Source organism: Schistocerca americana, chromosome 6 (assembly GCF_021461395.2).
Source record: "Schistocerca americana isolate TAMUIC-IGC-003095 chromosome 6, iqSchAmer2.1, whole genome shotgun sequence".
Taxonomy (NCBI): domain Eukaryota; kingdom Metazoa; phylum Arthropoda; class Insecta; order Orthoptera; family Acrididae; genus Schistocerca; species Schistocerca americana.
In genome coordinates, this window is record NC_060124.1 from 106,238,270 (window position 1) to 106,258,260 (window position 19,991).

Consider the following 19,991-nt stretch of genomic DNA (forward strand, 5'->3'; position numbering starts at 1 on the left):
GACACATGGGTAATAGCCAATAGCAGCCGCAGTCGAAAATCACCCTGGAAAATGCATTAATTTAGGACCCAAACTGAGTACAAATACCTAAACCGTATAGCTTTTCTGTTGTCGTCATAATTACATTTTCAGATATCATCAAATTCTGTTATTGGTAACTAACGTATTTAACACATGCAGGGTGTCCCAGAAACATTGTGACAAACTTCTGGGGGTTGTAAAGAGTGTGCTGATGAATAAATCGAGGATAGGAATCCGTGTCCGGAAAAGTCATCCAAAGAGGCTACAATGAGCCTACCAGGCCCCCCCCTTTGGCAGCTAATGCGACCTTACAGACGGACGGTAGGCGAACGTCTGTAACCTCTCTGGGACACCCGGTGTATTTAACAATTGTTTCTTTCTCTCCTTTTATGCTTTGTTTCTTTATTTGTAGTTGCATTTGATATACTGTTCATGATTTTAGACACGCAGACACAGTTGTGCAATAACTCTCGTGTGTTTCACGATCTTCTACCTACATCTATAACCATCGTCAAGTATGTTGCGTAGGGTACTTTGTGTACTGCTGCCAGTTCCCTACTTTCTTGATCTAGCCACAAATGGTAAGAGAAAGGAACGATTGTACGTAAGTAATTATACTTTTATGTCAATTCCCGAGATGTCGGTTGGAGGAAGCAGTTTAATGGTTGGCTCTTCTAGAAACGCACTATTTCGAAATTTTAAGTATAAACCACGAAGTGATGCACAATGCCTGTCACTAGAGTTCGATGAGCATTTCAGTGACGATTTCGCACTTGTGAGGAAACACACTGCTCTTATTTGGATGTCTGATCAATCCCATCTGTTATAAATCTCAGACTGACGAGAAGTCTTCAAGTATTGGTCGAACGAGTGTTCTGCAACCTACGTTCTTTGAGAATGAACTACATTACCTGACAATTTTTGCGCTGACACTGATATCTCTCTTACCTGCGAGTAATTTTAAACGGTTGTTCCCCTTAAAATCGTTCTACACACATACTCCCAAGTGTTTAATGGATGCCACTGCATCCAGTGTTTGTTCCTCGGTCGTGCAATCATACTATAATGGGTCAGTATGTCCAACCTGCTGGTGTTGCTGTCCGATGATTTTGGAAGTAGCCGTGTGTGACGTCATTGGTGCTTGATGTGCTTACATTTTTATTTTACTATCCGATGATTTTGGAAGACTCCATATGTGGCGTCACTGGTACGCGATTTACTTAAATTTTAATTATTTTTCATAAAGTTGCTCTTATACCTTTAAAATCTTGACATTAAGGAATTTTATAAATTTTAGTAATCTTATTACCTACTATTTATAAATTCTGTTGCGCACTGCCAATGCCTGATGTTCCAAATATGCCGTGTCTGATGTCATTGTACCTGATGTTTGTATGTTCCACATAGTGTTTTATATGTTTGTTTATGTACTCCATCAACAACGTGTCAAGAACGTATGTCATGTACGATTTGTTAAACATTTTGAGGGTTGTAATAAAACGTCCCAGTCCTTAGAAACACACTGCCACTAGCGACTTTCCGGGTCACAAACACTGTAGGCACATCTTGGAGGCAGTTTTCGATCTGAAAATTGGCGACGAGCACATGCGTAAACCACGTTACCTACTGTCACTACTTGATTTAATGAAAAAAAATGAAATGTAGTGTGTCTAGGGCCTCCCGTCGCGCAGACCGTTCGCCTGGCTTAAGTCTTCTGAGTTGACGCCAGTTCGGCGACTTGGGCGTCGGTGAGGATGACATGATGATGATTAGGACAACGCAACACACAGTCCCTGAGTCAGATTTCCACTTGTATGACTGGTGTAATGCAGTATTTACATTTGTGGTATGTCCTCTATTTTTGAACGCTATGAGTGTTGTGGAGCCAAAGTTGCTACTGTAATGCAATTATGTGAACGTTACTGTAACATATCCTGTATTTTATCCCACAAGCTGGTTTGATAATCAACAAGCAGTCCGAAACCGGTCATCAAGAAATGTAGAGCGGAAATAACTGGATAAGTGCCAAAAGACTGATTCCAAGTTATTCCGTTTTTTTTCGACAAAAATATTTCAATAAAAAACCTCAATAATATTGTTGATTCTAGTGTCTACAGTAACAGACGGACAACTATGGCAAAATTTTTTTAAGTTTCCTTGCTTTTATCAATAAAAACAAATATTTTATTCTGAAAAACACAGAACATGCTAAATGTCATGCAGGCGTCGGCAAAAAAGCAGTGAGTGCCAATGAAAGAAAACTCAGTTTATCAGTTTTATTAATAATAAACATTTTATAGATACTTTACAGATTCACTATCCTATGATTAAATTATTTTTAATCCTTATTGCAATTTTATACAGCACAAAGAAATTTTAATTAATTCACTGTTCAAAAAATGTTTTATTTGCTGCTTACAGATACAGCAGCATTGGTTGCTGATCCTTTTTCTTTTCAGCTGACAAGTCTTTTCAACTGTCAAGTCGTTTTCACATTGTTATGACGGTCAAACGAAGTCATTTATTATGTCAGTGGTAACCTCTTTCTTGAAAATGTTGTTGGTACTCCAATCCTCAAGTTTATTAAGCATTGCCCTCAATTTCTTTCGCTTGAATCCAACATTTTGAAATATTTATCTTCGTTGTGTTATTATGTGTATCAGCTGCTCTTTTAATACTGAGACTCCTCACACTGGAACTTAGTAACCGCAAATGGATTGTTAGATGTCGCGTTCTCCATAACTTTACAAGGACATTAGGTACTTGACGCTCTGATGTTCTTCCAGCGTCATAGCTCACGTTTTTCAATCTGGTAAGAATCTCTGTTACTCGCGGCAAACAACTACAAAGCTTTGTGGCATTTACGCGCTTTAGTCTCACCAGTCGTCCGGCATATACCGCTCATGGTATGTTTCCGGCCTTATATGCACTATTAGAAATGATCGCAGCGCTTAGTCCGCTTTTCAGGTTGTTGGCAACGGCAATTAACTTGGTTTTTCGAGTCTAGCTAAAAAAAAAAAAAAAAGAAATTTTTGGCACCTAGGCCGTTGTTGTTTTTCCCTCCAAACATACGTTAAATGTTGTTTCTGTGCAACTTGAGGTGGTTTTCATAATGTATGTTGTAACAATGGGTCTCCCTGATTGTTCATGCCTAACGCGTTACATTTTCATGCTGAGGATGAGCCGAAAATTCTTGTGCCCAGCCTCGATCCTCTTCGTTCTGAGAATGAGGTAAAACACTTAGCAACGACAATCCATGTGGTCCGCAGCAACTTGAGTTCTGCCGAGTGCCTCAAAACCCAGTGGGCTTCATTTAATAAATAGAAATTTCAAGCAGTTGGTAAAGACTGTTTTACGACTACAGTTTTATCGATTCGGCGGAAAGCCTTCAGGCCGTACAGTTAAAGCTCAGAATTCATATACAGCATTTATGTAACGTTCTGGGCATTATTGTAGAACTTCCTCTTATTGTATTTTACGTGTATTTTTTTCATTTTTGTTGTTTTACTTTGTTTTCATTCAGATTCAGTTGTTTTATTATTACTATTGTTATTGTATGAAGCTGAACAAGTTCATAAATTTATGAGTGAAATTTCGAACGTTTTGTGAGATTAGTTTATGAACCCTTTGCAGATGCTTAGAGAGTATTTCATATATGTCAATGATTCAATAAATGTCGAAATAAGTCACTATCCTTGCGGATCTTGTATTCCGTTGAAGCAAGGTGAGTGTCGAAAACGAATACCGAGTGGGAACGGTGGTCAAGACAATCAACGCTCAGTCAGAACGATCACGTAAAATCGTACAAGGAAAACGGAATGGAAGTTGTTATTAGTGTTGTGAGAATGTGTAGGCAATCGGATACAAGAAGCAGCGGGCCGCTTCTGAACTGTCGGTAGGAACCCAGAAGTCAAACACTTACTTACCTTGAGCTGTTGCGCCTCCCTGAAGATTAGATGTCTGTCGGTTAGGTTTACCGTCCCGGAGGCATTCTTCCGCTTAGCACTCTACATTTCTACTCGTATCACTACTCAGGCGCTCTTTACAAGTTCTGTTCAAGATTTTTTCTTCCAGGGGAGACGTACCCACACATTTTCTAAAAAGTGCCTTCGTCATGATGCAAGTATTCCCCGACAAGAGTGTTATAGAAGCTCCCACGTCACACACAATACGATTACAAGTGTTTGGACACCCTGATCTAACGGGAAATTGATCGCTAGATGTCACGAGAGGTGTACTCGCTGGTGTGAAACGAGACGGAGAGAATTTTTTTTTTTTTTTAATTTGTAAATTTGTGTTACTATGGGACCAAACTGATGAGGTCATCGGTCGCTAGGCTTACACACTAGTTAATCTAATTGGAACTAAGAATAAGGACAACATACGCCCCCATGCCCGAGGGAGGACTCAAACCTCCGACGGGAGGAGCCGCGCGAACAGTCACAGGACGCCCAAGACGGCGCGGTTACCCAGCGCTGCTCGGAGAGTATTGTCAGTAGAAAAGCAGGAACAGTAGAATTCGTGTGGAGAGCTCAGTAACTTCGAACGTTGACTTTTCATTGGATGTAACATGAGTAACGTATCCGTCAGGGAAGTTTAAACCCTTTTCAGTCCGCTCAAATGAACTCTTGGTCGCGTGACTGTCAAACGGAAATGCGAAGGAACATCTGTAGCTAAACCAAGATCTGACAGACCTTATACACTGACGGACAGGGAACGTCGAGCACACTGGAAGACGGCTGTAAAACAACCGGAGGAAATCCACAGAAGGAAACACGACGTGGGTAGCGAGCTACAAAGAATGGGATACAATGGGCGAGCACCTCCTCATAAGCCGTACCTGTCTGTACTCAGGGCTAAGCGACGCTTTAAGTGACATAAAGAATGATGCCAGTGGACGGTGGATTACTGGAAATGGTTATCAAGGGGAGACGGGAGGTAATTTTTATCCCTATTCTCCCAATGCTATTTTACCCTTTGAATAGGTACACTTTTCAAAAAAACTATAAGTGATAAAGCAATAGAATTTTTACTGAATATACAGGGTGGTCGGAAAATGTGTGAAACGCTCGTAGGGGTGTTGCAGGGCAGGTTGCACCGTGGCATAAATATTAAGAAAAAAATGCGATACGTTGCGCCGTTTCCGAGTTATTAAGCACTGAATGTAGCCAATCGGGGCGTTGCGCGCTCACATTCAAGCGGCCTGCCAGGGGCGGTGTTACCTAACGAGTGCTTTGTTTGGTTACTAGAAACTTGAATTCGCCCGCGCAACGACCTTATTGGCTAACTTTAATGCTAAATAACTCGGAGACGGCGCAACGTATCGCATTTTTTTCTTAACATTTATGTCTCAGTAGAATTTGCCCTACAACATCACGACAAGCGTTTCAGACATTTTCTGACCATCCTGTATATAACATACATGCCTCAATTTGCAAGTAAAATGAACATAGTACCTCTTATGGTTTTGAATAAAAAAAATTTATTCTTTCACTAGTATCATTTAACTAGTTTTTGTACATTAATTATTATAAAACGGTTTCTGATTGTTTGGTGGTTCTCAATTTATTTGAAATAACTTATTACCATCTGCAGTACAAATTGACCAAATTTCATGTTTATAACCCCGTTAGTTTATCAAATAATGGCACCTGAAAGTAAAGAAAAATGTAGTTTTGAGAAAAATCCATATGCAGTTTAATTTTGCAATTGTAATACAGTTAATGATGAGAATTACTTACCACTAGTATTTTCTTGCACCATACTGATCATCATCTGAATCATACTAGTTTTCTTCACTTCTCTCGGTCCCTCTTCTTTTCTGTCTGGCTTCTTTCGTGGATTTTAAATTAGCAATATCTGCTTTGCGGATTCTCTCTTTATCTATTTGCACCAAGCATTTTGCAGTATTTCCACTAGATCTTTTGCCCAATAATTCCAGAACATCCAGTTTTCTAATTACACCATCGCTAAAGCATAAAATAGAATCATAAACACCAGATTTGAGGGTTGTAAGATGAAAAAATACAGTTTTCTGTAACCGGTTCCAAATGACAGAATTCACACATTCACTTAAATTTTGGGTTTTCCCCTGAAGACATTTCTTTAGCAAGGTATCTTTACACATGTCTCTAAAAATAGGTTTCATTTCATACATTACAGATGCAGGTAAAGAATGTTTGTGGTTATATCTGGCACTTCTCCTGTAATTGCACCAAGCGTGAGGATCATTCGGGCAAAGACCGTGCACTGGATTTTCATTTGTGCAAAGGTTATGGAAAAGATAGCCCATACAGCTGAGCATACGTGTTGCTAATTTGTATCTTTTCTGTCGATGACGGATCTCGACCAGTTTACCTACTTGACCTGGACACTTCTTACGAGACGTGCTTTCAGGAAATATGTTTTAGTTGCGTGTAAAGACGGTATTACAGGTGTCCTAATTGTGTCCCTTCAATAAACAAATATTGTCACTGACGTAAGAAATACTATACACAAATTTACGCTTGATGTTTATTAACCTCTCATGCATATTTGTTAACGCTTCGGCGTAAGCGCCCGAAGGAAACGTCAGTATCGAATGAAGAATTTTAACCTTTACCATTTACAGGTTTCTGGATGCCTGAGGTCGTAAGTTTGTCAGAATACGTTGTATCGATAGTAACTGTGTGACATAAATATGAATAATGTTACTTAAAATCCGTCATGATTGCAATTTTTTTATTATTATTATTCATATGACCGGTTTCGGTTCATTCAGAACCATCTTCAGATCTGATATTTCAGTTACAGGAGTAACCCGTCCATATCCAGCAACTTTCACATGCTACGTCACATCTGATATGACCGGTTTCGGTTCATTCAGAACCATCTTCAGATCTGATATTTCAGTTACAGGAGTAACCCGTCCAAATCCAGCAAAAAAAAAAAAAAAAAAAAGAAAAAAAATTGCAATAAAGAGGGATTTTAAGTAATATTAGAAAATCACTGATTGCTGTTATCCCATAAGACATTATGTCTGTTTTTGCAAAATAAATATGAATATGAATTGAATCTCGTTTTACTTTTTAGTATGCAATCGCATTTCCTGCTCTGTCTTTTGCATTTCAGTTGTTAAGGATTTTCCCCTCTGTTTTGTTTCAGATCTACACTATTATACATAACTGCCATGTTCGAAACACGCTATTATGGCTAACAGTATATGTAATCCTACCGTTCCCTGTGCTATATCCACAGTATTAAATCCATTGATATGAAGTAAATAGGATCGATGGGACGGGAAGAATGGCATACAATGACACAGTATAATATGAGCAAGATTTGTTCACAAATGCTTTATCTGGCAATATGAGGATTTTGCATTCGAAAATAAGAACATCTGCCACAGCAAGAGTCACATCAATATTTCCTACTTACATGAGCAGTAGCCTGCTTTTCGTGCCACGCAGATATCCTGTCCAAATAACTTAGCAATTCCTTTGGGTATCCTGATGACTTCTGGACACAAAAGCATCATGTGCTGATAAAATGAGAGAGATTCTCGTCTTGGCTGATTAATCATTTGTGTATATGGTGTAAGAAACTACATACACGAAGTTGGAGAGTTCTTAGAGGAGCTAAAGAAGAAAGCATCTGTTCTGTGCACAAAAGTCGCTTGTGAACCTTATCACCGTTAGGTGTTCTTGAAGGACTTGACACTGGATTTCCCTTACGCTTACTTTTTCAGTTTTTCTCGGTACTACGTGTGCAACACGTTGACATTGGAATCTGATTTGCAACACACGTATTACTGCTAGGAAGGGTCTGTTAGGAAAGGTAAGTTTTCATTACTCCCTGCGATGTCCTTATTCTTGGGTAAGCAATCGCATTATTATTGCTTATGTTACGTTTAGATGAAAGTTTCTGCTGATAGTTACAGATTCTTGATGGCTGATTAGGCTCTAAATTACCTGACATGCATATTCGTGAGAAGGCGCTATGCAACAGTCGAGCATCAAACATCTGTAGGGTAGAGGTTACCAAATCGTGCCACATATCAAAGAGACTTGATTGGCTATCTTAGTGAAACTGAATCCCTTAGACCAGACCGATAGGAAACTGGCAGACCTGAAACTCTTCAGTTGGAGGAAGTTGTGTCAGCGAATTCAAGACAAGGCTAGCACCAGCACACGTTCGGTAGCCACGGAGCTAAATACCTCAAACACCAATGACTAAAATGTCTTGCACGACACGGGCATGCATTAATTCAAGCATCAGGAGGTACAACATCGATCAGCTGAGAGCTTTCCATACCGTGTTGATTGCTGCCAACGTTATGTACACCAACTTGTAGACAACTGCGACATACAAATGCATTTGTTTTTTGCTGGCATGGGCGCCGTCACAGGGAAGGGAGTTTCAACAGCCACAGTAACCACGTCTGAGGGTTGGAAAATCTTAAGGCACCTCGTGTAATTTTGCAACTCGTGTATTCTGTCAACACAGATTTACCATAAGTGTGTGGGGTGATTACGACTATCTGATTGGGCCGTATATTCTGCTTAACCAACTCGATGGAGGAAATTATTATAGACTAAAAGAAGCTATCCCGAAAGACCTTGCTCATTTCTCAAAGTACCCAATTTCCACCAGCTACATTAGATTTTCTTTCAACCCGCTGTGTGAAATATCTCACATTTGTACTCGAGAATGGAAAGAGAGATCAAACAGTTTACGTTCGAAGACCACACAAACCCTTTGCCTACACGTCGCTGATTATAAAGCCACATCAGAGTAGCGCTGGGTTGCATATACGGCGCAACGCACATTTTTACCTTAAACTGTCACTATTATTACTTCGTAGTCAATGGTACTTTACAAATGCTACTAGTTCTTAATTAGATGTTTGCCTATAGACTAAAAGGTGCTATCTCAAAAGACCTTGCTCATTTCTCAAAGTACTTTGTAGGATGTGAATCAAAGCTTTCTTGCAAGTAGTAACTTTGAGTTCAGCACAGTTTAGGTATTCATAGTCACCGGCGGAGAGAAATTCATTTTTAACCTAATCAGGACTCCATATTGCAGTAATTCCAGAAACTCAGGGCGAATGAGCCTATACTGTCCAGCCAGGACCACTTGGCTATTGAATCAGTCGAGAGTTAACCATAAAGTCTATACTTGCTTTCATAATATGTACAAGTATTTATATTATCGATAGCTATTCTTAGTTGGTTTTGCACTGAAGTACAAATGGATTTCATCAGTACATATGTGATGTATATAGTGAGTCAGAAATAATGACACAAAATAAAATCTAAAAAATCGCATAACTGATGAATTAAAAATTCTTTTCATTACGGCTACAGAAGGACGCTCGATTACTAATGCTGAGCAGGAAAGCTGACTTCAATATTAGTGCAGAACAACACCAATGGGCACTCGAAACAACAAAAATAGTCGTCTGGAGTGTTGAATACCCCATCTTCTTGTCAGACAGTAATGGTAGGGAATGAGTTTTTCGAAAATATTTGTACTTTTCGGACTGTTTATGATATCTCCGTCTGAATAACGTTCGTAGTGGAATGAAAGTAATGGAAAGTCACTTTGTTAGTGATATGCTAAACGTGTTGGCTTCGACCTACAGGTTCGGTCTGTTATGACTTTGGCTGAAGCATTTCACCTTCGACGTAAAGTAGGGCAAGGTTGTGTTCAAATTAACTACAGCTAGACCTGATCCATGATCATTTCTTAGTTTCTGACACTAACGTATCATAATTTTATTGAGCTAATACGTGGCGATACGGACATCTTAGATACCGGTGTTCTAGGCATTTTCCGAGTCGTTATGGGGAACTAATTTTCCTTAAGTCATACAGATACGACGCCTTATGGAATCACTCTCGTCATAAGGAAGAAGTGTATGATTATAACAAGTCTGGTTTTCGTTATTGTTTCGTTCGAGTAATGTGATTTTCATGGCTCATTTTGTCTTATATGATAATCTAATGAACTACATATTTATTTATTGTTGCATTAAGACAACTTCAACTTGGGAAACAATTTACCTAAATACGTTTTACACCTTCTATTGCGACGTGCGTGGCAGAGGATTTTTTTGTTGTATCAAATTTCAAGACATTTTCCCGGAAAATATCTTAGGTCTTTATGCGATCTCACATTCTGCATGATTTTATCTGCATAATGTCTTGGAGATATCAATAACAAACACTGTTGAACAGAGTGGATTGTGAGTTAAAAAGAAGTTATAAGATTATGTCTTGGAATAAAAGTAATGGAATATAGTCAAATTAAATCTAGTGATGCTGATGCAGGGTAATAAGATGAGAAAACGAGACAGCTGAGAAGATCAGGCGAGTTTTTTCTGTAGGTAGATAGCAACTGATAACAGTCAAAGTCGAATGGCTACACTATGTAGACTGGCAATAGCAAGAAAATATTTCGTGGAATGCAAAATGTGTTAGTATCAAATATAAATTTAAGTGTTAGGAACTCTTTTCTCAAAGTATTTGCCTGGAACTAGCCTTATACAGAAGCCAGACGTACATAATAAAGAGAACAGAGGAGTAATCAACTTTTAAAATGTCTGCTACAGAATAATGCTCAAGATTATTTGACTGTACAGGTGTATAAAAGGTACTCTGGAGAAAAAAAAATATTATGATACTGTTTTGATAACGGAGGGTTGTGAGGGGGTTAAAATCCTGGAGTGAGCTCACTGATTCAGTATAGTAAGTAGGTTCAAATATATGTAATTCTCTGTACGCAATGGGCGAAGAAACTTACGTGAAATCGACCATAAGGTCAGTATTCAGTCTGAAGATTGCAACAGCAGCGCCAACAACAAGTCGTAACGATACAAGTCCCCATTCATACAACTGAGTTTGAAATTACTTTTTCTTTTAGAGAGAAAATGTCCTTCTTGTGTCTTCAAAGAGTGTTGAAAGTACAAGGAAATTTCGTTTTCCTCTCTGCCGTTTTAATGTCTATCAGTCATAGGAATTACTTTACTAAAAGGTTGTGCCTTCCGAGAGTGGGATTAACGTTCAAACGCTTACCAACGGAACTGGTGAAAGTAACAGCGACTCACGTGTCTTTACTTTCGGAAAACGTGATTGCTCTGATAATTATAAGGCTTTTAACAAAATTAAAGAAACAAAGACATTTTACACCTTGAAAAATAAGAGCTTGTGCGATAATGGAAAGTTTTATGCATATCAGCGTACACATTGAAAGGCAGAGGATCTGGCTATCCGAGAAAATAGAGATAAAACGGTTTGAGAGGCCTTTTTGAAAATTACAACCTGTTTGGAAGCCCTTTAAGCCACTGCCCGTCAAACTGCGGATAGTGGGGCACATGTGGTCTGAATCGGACATTCATGCGGCCTGCTATTACCAGCCGTGTTTTTTAACAGTATGTATCCAGCAACTAACAGCCGAGTCCAATGATGACAACAATGCTCAGTATCAAACAAAGATACTTACAGAGATATTAATATTTTAAGATACGCTTAATTTTATTTGACGTTGATGAATTCGGCTATGAGTTAAGTAGAGTTTTTCGCTTACCACAGGGGCGACGGGGTTAGCAGCGCAACCACTGCGGGATAAGCGAATTTGAGAGAGGGAATGTTTTATTGTTTGTCTTCCAGTACTGACAACACAAGAGCGTATGCGTAACTTACTGATCAGCTGATGTGGTGTAAATTTACAATGAAGTAACACGGCTTTGTTAATGTACCTTACAGAGATGGTCATATTTAAATGTGGAAAATGTTTGTCGCAGGGAATATGAAAATTAAGTCTTTTGTAACACATTGCAACGCATAGAAGAAAAATCCCAACAACAACAACAGTAAACATTTGCGAACCTGCCACATATTACACAATGCATTTAAAAGTTATTATAATTACTGTTATTAATCAACTAAACATCCGTTAAGACAGACACTACAACAACATTTCGTGAGCAGATCACGGTGTCACTTTGGGTCGCTGATGGTGTCAGCAGTCTGAAACAGAGGAGAGTCGACAGTAAGTGTTCCTAATGGTGCTGACTTTAACGATCAGTATTTATGAGTTGATGACATCGCTAACTTCAGTAAAAGTGAAGATGAATTAAAGGGTGTGTTGAATAGAATGAACGGTCTAATGAGTGCAGAATAAGGATTGAGAGTAAATCTAGGAGGAGGAGTTTAGAGTTTAACGCCCCGTCGACAGTGAGATTGCTACAGACGGAGCACGAGTTCGGATTAGGGAAAGATCCAGCCCTGTCTAAGGAACCACGGCGGCATTTACCTTGAACGATTTAGGGGAATCACGATAGCCTGTCGCGGGTGAGAGAGTAAATTCGAGAAAGACGGAAGTAATGAGATGTAGCAGAAAGGGGAGCAGCGAGAAACTTAACGTCAGCACTGTTGATAACGGTGTAGATGACGTTAAGGAATTCTGCTACATAGACAGCAAAATAACACAAGACGGAGGACATAAAAATCAGTCTAGTTCTCGCAATATGGGTTTTACTGGCTCAGTAAAGTCTTCTAATATCAGACATAGGCCTTAATTTGACCAAGCAATTTCTGAGAATGTTCATTTGGAACACAGCATTGTATGACAGGGAGACATACACTTTGGGAAAACTGAAAAAAAAAGAGAATCAAAGCATCTGAGATGTGATGCTACAGGAGAATGTTGAAAATTGAGTAGATCCATAAGATAAAGAATGGGTAGATTCTCTGCAGGACCGGCGAGGAAAGGAATATATAAGAAACACTGACAAGAAGAAAGGACAGGACGGTAGGACATGTTTTGAGACATCACAGAATACCTTTGATGGTACAAGAGGGAGTTGCACAGGGTAAAAACTGTAGAGGGAAATAGAAGTTGGAGTTCATCAAGCAAATAATCTAGGACGTAGGTTTCAAGTGCTATTCTGAGATGAAGAGGTTGGCAGAGGAGAGAAACTTGTGGCGGGCCGCATCAAACCACTCAGAATACTGATGGGAAAAGAAGCCAACTTGGTAGTCGGCTCTGTTACAAACTTTAGGGTATTTAGGGCACACAACATGCTGATTTATGTAGGTTTCAACTAAGAACAAGGTCGGATAACATGCTTAGATATGTATGTTACCAATGAATAATAAGATCGGTACTAATGCAACCCGATGTGCTGCTCCACAGTGACAGTATTGGGTACTGAGCGAAAAAATTTGACGACCACTGCTTTAAGCCCTGCAACGTTGCTATTCACTGTAACATATGACATAATAAATATTAAATTTAGTTACGCAATGACAAGTGTTCTCACTTCACTGGTGGAGTTTGGTATGTTTATCGATATTCAAACTCTGTCTTGACGTACTTGTTTTTTGCTGAAAAAAAAACCGTCATCTTATTAATTTCTGCAGAATTCACTGTCAACTGTCGAGTAGTAGCGAAACACACAAACACGAGCTCATTTTAGATAAGAACGGAAGATAATACATTAATGTGCACAGGACAGACTGAAATGGAGAGCTGTGTCTAAGAGCAAAGAGATATTTAAAATGTTTTAAGAAAATGTACTGAAATTACCATATTATTTTTAGACAGACACATCATGTTCTCGGTATCTCATGACTACAAGCTATTCCAAATAATATTTGTCTGTACAGATATGAGGTCTTTAAATTATGGACACAAATATTCAGCCAACGTTGATGTCACATTTTTCTCTAGTCATATACGAAGAATTCTGTGGACACAGCATCAGGAACCCTACCGAACAACCTCACAGTTTTGAACCTTAGCTGCATACACAGAATTGCAGATAATTTCAGCAAAGTCCGACCGTCTTTGCCCCCTATCCTGTTAGTACCACAGAATGATGTATTTCATGCAACAAAATAGGCGGCTGATGGGAGACAGTTTCGCTCAGAATGTGTGCTAATGGAGTGAAGGGATAGAGTCGTTGTTACATCTGTCGTCTGTGTGGCCTACTGTGTTAAGAAGCACTCTACTAAGATAAGCAGACTAAGCACTGATTCATTGATGCTTTGCCTTGTTACACATGATCCAATAATCAGTTTTGTAATGGCTTGAAAAATAAGAAAAAAGAAATTGCAATAGATCGCACTTAAATTGAACCACACAACTGATAACTGGCAGGCAAAGATTGTATAATTCAACATTAAACACTGTGAGAATTAGCCATAAAATGCTATCAAAACTATAGGTTGTAGGGGTAGTCAGCTCATAGGCAAATACAGCGCACTGGAATGGTTGCCCTCCTCTGTAACCACAATACCTCAATCTGAAAAATAATTAATTTCTGTAAATACCTAACAAATTCGATAACGATGTGCTTCGAAAGACAAGCGCTGAGTATACCATTAAGAAAAGTTAATAGAATTAACACGGTGTTTCGTGTAAGTCATTTCCTCGACACATATGATGTAAAAAATCTGCAGCAGCTGCACAACATCCTGATATCAGCGATCAAACCTACCTTCACACTCTGAAAATTCTGCATGCAAGAGAACGGGATGTATATCACGATTTATTTATGTAATCTGTGTATGAAAGGAGATATATGTCTCTACATATTGCAGTCAGTGGCTAGAAAAAAAGGACTGCTCAGAACAGATATGGACAGAATGATGTCGCGGAAGAAATTCTTCATAAGTCCGTACGAAAAATTCAGCAAATAATTTAGGAAAGCAGAGTAGCCTAATTGAGTCTGATTTTATATACTGACTTTAAACTAAGGATGTAGTGAACACGAGTACACTTGCAACAAAAGTTGTAAATATAATAGCCTCGGAAATAGAAATACATGATTATATGATAGCGGAACAAACACTGGTAGCAGTTACTTCTGTAAAATGTCTGGGAGTATGCGTGCGGAACGATTTGAAGTGGAATGATCATATAAAATTAATTGTTGGTAAGGCGGGTACCAGGTTGAGATTCATTGGGAGAGTGCTTAGAAAATGTAGTCCATCAACAAAGGAGGTGGCTTACAAAACACTCGTTCGACCTATACTTGAGTATTGCTCATCAGTGTGGGATCCGTACCAGGTCGGGTTGACGGAAGAGATTGAGAAGATCCAAAGAAGAGCGGCGCGTTTCCTTACCGGGTTATTTGGTAACCGTGATAGCGTTACGGAGATGTTTAATAAACTCAAGTGGCAGACTCTGCAAGAGAGGCGCTCTGCATCGCGGTGTAACTTGCTCGCCAGGTTTCGAGAGGGTGCGTTTCTGGATGAGGTATCGAATATATTGCTTCCCCCTACTTATACCTCCCGAGGAGATCACGAATGTAAAATTAGAGAGATTAGAGCGCGCACGGAGGCTTTCAGACAGTCGTTCTTCCCGCGAACCATACGCGACTGTAACAGGAAAGGGAGGTAATGACAATGGCACGTAAAGTGCCCTCCGCCACACACCGTGTGGTGGCTTGCGGAGTATCAATGTAGATGTAGATGTAGAAGTATTCCGAAGTGCAGGAGAGACTTAAAAAACTGAGTGCTCAACACGTCGGACTGAATGGCTATGACACGGTTCTCCATTGAGCTTCCAACTTAACGACAGACAACGTTCAATGAACCTCTGTAATATGTCGTGACTGAACACCAGGTCTCGTTTGCTCACAAGTTGGACGTGCGAAATGACTGTAAAACAACTGTGCAAATACGAACAATACATGACTGAAATGCTTAAAAACGTTGCCTATTAATAAACAACGCAAGTAACTGAAATAATGTCACCAAATATCCAAACTGCAACCACCACTTGGGAACTACAAGAACTCCACGCCTCGACGACACAGAACAAAGTGTATTTTTAAACTCTCTCGTCGGCCTCCCAGATGACGCATATTGCTGTGATTTGCTGGAAGCGTGTAGAAGTCGCCAGAGGTACTCATGTTCCGTAACACTGTGTCAGCAAGCCACAGCTCAAAGATTTCAGATGATTTCAGAATGTCTGCGCAGAAAATTTGTAAAGACTAGTCTTTTTAGTTAGAGAAAAAAAACTGCAGTAAAATTGAAAGTGCCATTTAACATGCGTCTTTCATCACCCCCTCCTTCTCAGTAGAGACATATTTGTGATGTGATCTGCTGGAAAACAGCAGAAAGCATTACATACTGAAGAGAAACTTCCTATCAAATTTTCAAATTTATTTAATAATTAGAAAATTTGTTTTAAATATTTCTTACTGTGAAAATGAAATGAAGCTATGGCAACTTCATGGTGGGGCTTACAGGCACAACATTATACAAAATTAAACCATTAACCCTAGAAACACCAAGCACGTGCAAAAATTGACCGTACATTTTTATTTTTTAAAAATGTCTTGGAAAATATCCTTCTATGTTTTTGGGTCTTTTTCTGTTTGTCTGTTACCTTTGTTACCTTATAATACACTATGCTGTACGTTTCCATAGTTAAATTTTTATAATTTCAAGCACAAAATAGGAATTTTACGCCCAAGGGTACATTTTGCCCGGGGTTGGTACTCCACGCGACCATAATTCTTATTATCTTCCCCACAACCACCAAGCACGGGCAAAATTTGTCCGTACGTTTTTCTTTCTTTTATTCAGTTGGCAACCTCGAACATGAGTTTTACAGTGGTTTGTTGAGCGTCTAATTGTTGAGTTTAACTTTCATTGCTGATTTTAGACTTGCCGTTATTACTATTAGCGGTTTGTCACAGTCAAGCGACGCCTTTATTGTAAAGTAGATTTCGTAAGATGAGTTATAGAGGCTTGAACGACGCAGAAGTTCTTGCTGAACTGTTACTCGATGACTAATTATCAGATTTAAGTGAGTTTGAGTCAGATCATACAGAAGTAGATAAGGATTCCAGTGAAGAAACGGAAGACAATGAAGAAGAAACAACCATGCAGGTAACGCTCCAAATAGATATGTTACAAGTTCTGACAGAGTGTATCTTGCAGAAGCTCCAAGACATAGTAAAAGGGATTTTGGTAACATATTCCGTGAACGTCAAGGAATAACCAGTGCTGGGAAAGTAAGAAGTACATGTGAATCATTTGAAACAATTTTCACTCCTGAATTAGTATGGAAAATACTTGACCATACAAATGAAGAACCTGAAAGAGAAAACGTATCTGCCATTAGCGATTCTGAAATATATGCATTGATGGGAATTTTAATTCTAATGGAAATTTACGAGGATACCAATATTTCTTCATCTGATTTATGGTCAAATTTATTGGGACGAGTGATTTATAGAGGAACTATGGGTAAGACAAGAGCATATCAGCTATTGAAAAATTCTTCGCCTTGATGATAAAGGCACCAGGTCAGAAAGTCATGTACGTGACAAATTTGCACCGTTGCGTGAGGTATTGAATGGAATATTCCCATGGTATTTCAGAAGTGGACCTGACAATACAATTGACGAAATGTTGTGTCTTTTCAGAGGTTGTTGTCCTTTCAAAGTTTTCCTCAAAGACAAACCTGGAAAATACGGAATATTAGTCAGAATGCTTTGTAGTGCAACTTAACGGTACAAAATAAAAATGGAAGTGTATGCTGGAAAAGACAGTAGACCTGATAGTGAACGAGGTCCTCTTGAGATTGTGAAGAGACCGATGGAACCAATAAGGAATACAGGCTACAATGTCACAACTGACCGCCTCTACACTTCTGTGGAGTTGGCGGACATTCTCTATCAAGACTACAAACTTACATTGGTTGGGACACTCAAACATGTACCGCAGGAACTTAAGTCGACAGCAGGCAGAGAGCTGTATTCCTCCAAATTCGCATACACAGACCCATCTTCTAAGAAGCCGCCAGTAACAATTGTCTCTTCCATCACAAAGGAAAAACCAAAGAAAAAAAAAAGCTGTTGATGTTGTCTACACAATATCGTAATGCAGGAGTAGAAGCTGATACACCAAAAAAGAAAATACACATAAACCTGCACTATAATTCCACTAAGAGAGGAGTTGATGCCGTAGATCAAATGGTTAGGACATACTCTACAAAAAGGGGTATGAGAAGTTGGCCACCGTCAATGTTCTACAGCCTACTTGATATAGCTGCAGTTAACTCACACAGACTGTTCAAGATGAATGCTCCTAAATGGAATGAAGAGAAACCAAACGCCGAAAACTGTATCTCCATGAATTAGGCCACGAACTTTTGAAACCATACGTAGACGAGCGAGCCATAGATCTGAAAGGATTCCAGATGCCTATTATTTGCGCGATGGGAGAGATCCTAGGAAAGAAACTAGAGGTAAACAAAATTGCTGCAAATGAAGAACCACCAAGGAAAGCAAGGTGCTACTTATGCTTGAAGAATGCAAGTAAACAGAGAGCAAGAGACAACATCACAAAAACAAAGTTAACATGTGGAAGCTGTGGGCGCCATCTGTGTAAGACTCATTCAGAATCAACCATTTTGTATGCAGGAGGTAAATGTCATCTGTAAGTGAAGATATTCTATCCAAGTGAAAAGTGTTTTCCAAGAGTTTTCAATGTACAATAACATGTATTTTGGCAAGTATTTTCATTACTGGTTTTTAAACTTTCTCTCAATGACACAGCTGTATTATTCAGTTAACAGATCAGAGAGTGCATAGAAACTTTAGACAGCCTTTGTATTCAATTACAAACCTTCTTATCTTGTTTACACAAACTGTCATTGACCAAGATTTGACCGTTCTTGGTTGTTAAATTCACCCCATGAGTGTTAAAAAATTAATCTTTCAATTATGTTGTTACTATTTCCTGTTAAACTAATATCTCAATGGAAAGAGAATTACATAAAATAAATACATATTACAAAAAATTACAAGATTTACAATTTATTGTAACACGGGCAAAAATTGCCCTTGCTTGGTACTCCGTGTAACCTAAAATACGTTGGTGTTTCTAGGGTTAATACCTAATTGTGGAATTCAGCAACAGTAATGTGACCTGACGAACATTCTAGCAAGTCATAGAATGAAGTAAATAACTCTGTTATGCCTGACACTGTCAGAAAAGGAGAAAGTGACCTACTGAAAATTTATTGAACAGGCCTGCTACCTGCAATACAGGGTGAGTCACTGACTATGGCCACCAAGAATAACTCCGTAAGTATGATAGGAGCTGAAAGGTTTGTGGGACAAATGTTGCATATGACATCGGGGGCTATAATATGACATCGGTTTTTTCTTGCTAGGTCGGGTCGATTCAGAAATATGACGGTCAACTTTGTTATTTTACATGGGATGCTATCGTCTGCTACTTATTTTCTGACAGCGGATATCGAAACGAATCCAATGATGTGTAACAGTAAGGTCTTTGAAGGGCAACGAAGGTCACAAAGTTGGCATTAGTGTCCACTTACAGAAGGTATTCGAAGTGATTACCATTGGTATCAATACAGTGCTGCAATCTTCTTATCTTGGATTGAATGGTATTCCTTATCACATCGGCACTTACCGAAGCACATGCCCTGTCAATTCTCCCTCGCATATCTTCAGGTGTAGTTGGAACGTCTTTATAAACAATGTCTTTTACGAATCCTCACGAGAAAAATTGCAGAGGTGTGAAGTCTGGCGAACGAGCGGGCCACGACACATCTCCTCCACGTCCAATCCAACGATTTCGGAATTGTCTCTGCGACTCATTTCTAGCCATCAGTGAAAAATGTGCCGGACACCCATCGTGCTGAAACCACATTCTGTTCCTTGTTCCTAAAGGTATTTTTTCCAATAACAGACCTAATGTCTCTTGCAGGAATGTGGTGTACTTCCTACCATTAAGATTTATTTCAATGAAATAGGAGCCTATAACTCTGTCCTCCACAATCCCACACTACATATTCACCGATCATAGTTTTTAGTGAGCAGCTTGCACCAGCTAACATGGATTTTCAGTTGCGCAATAATGCATGTAATGAAAATTAACATTTCCATGGTTCGTGAATGTAGCTTTCTCACTAAATAAAATCAAATTAATAAATGTGTC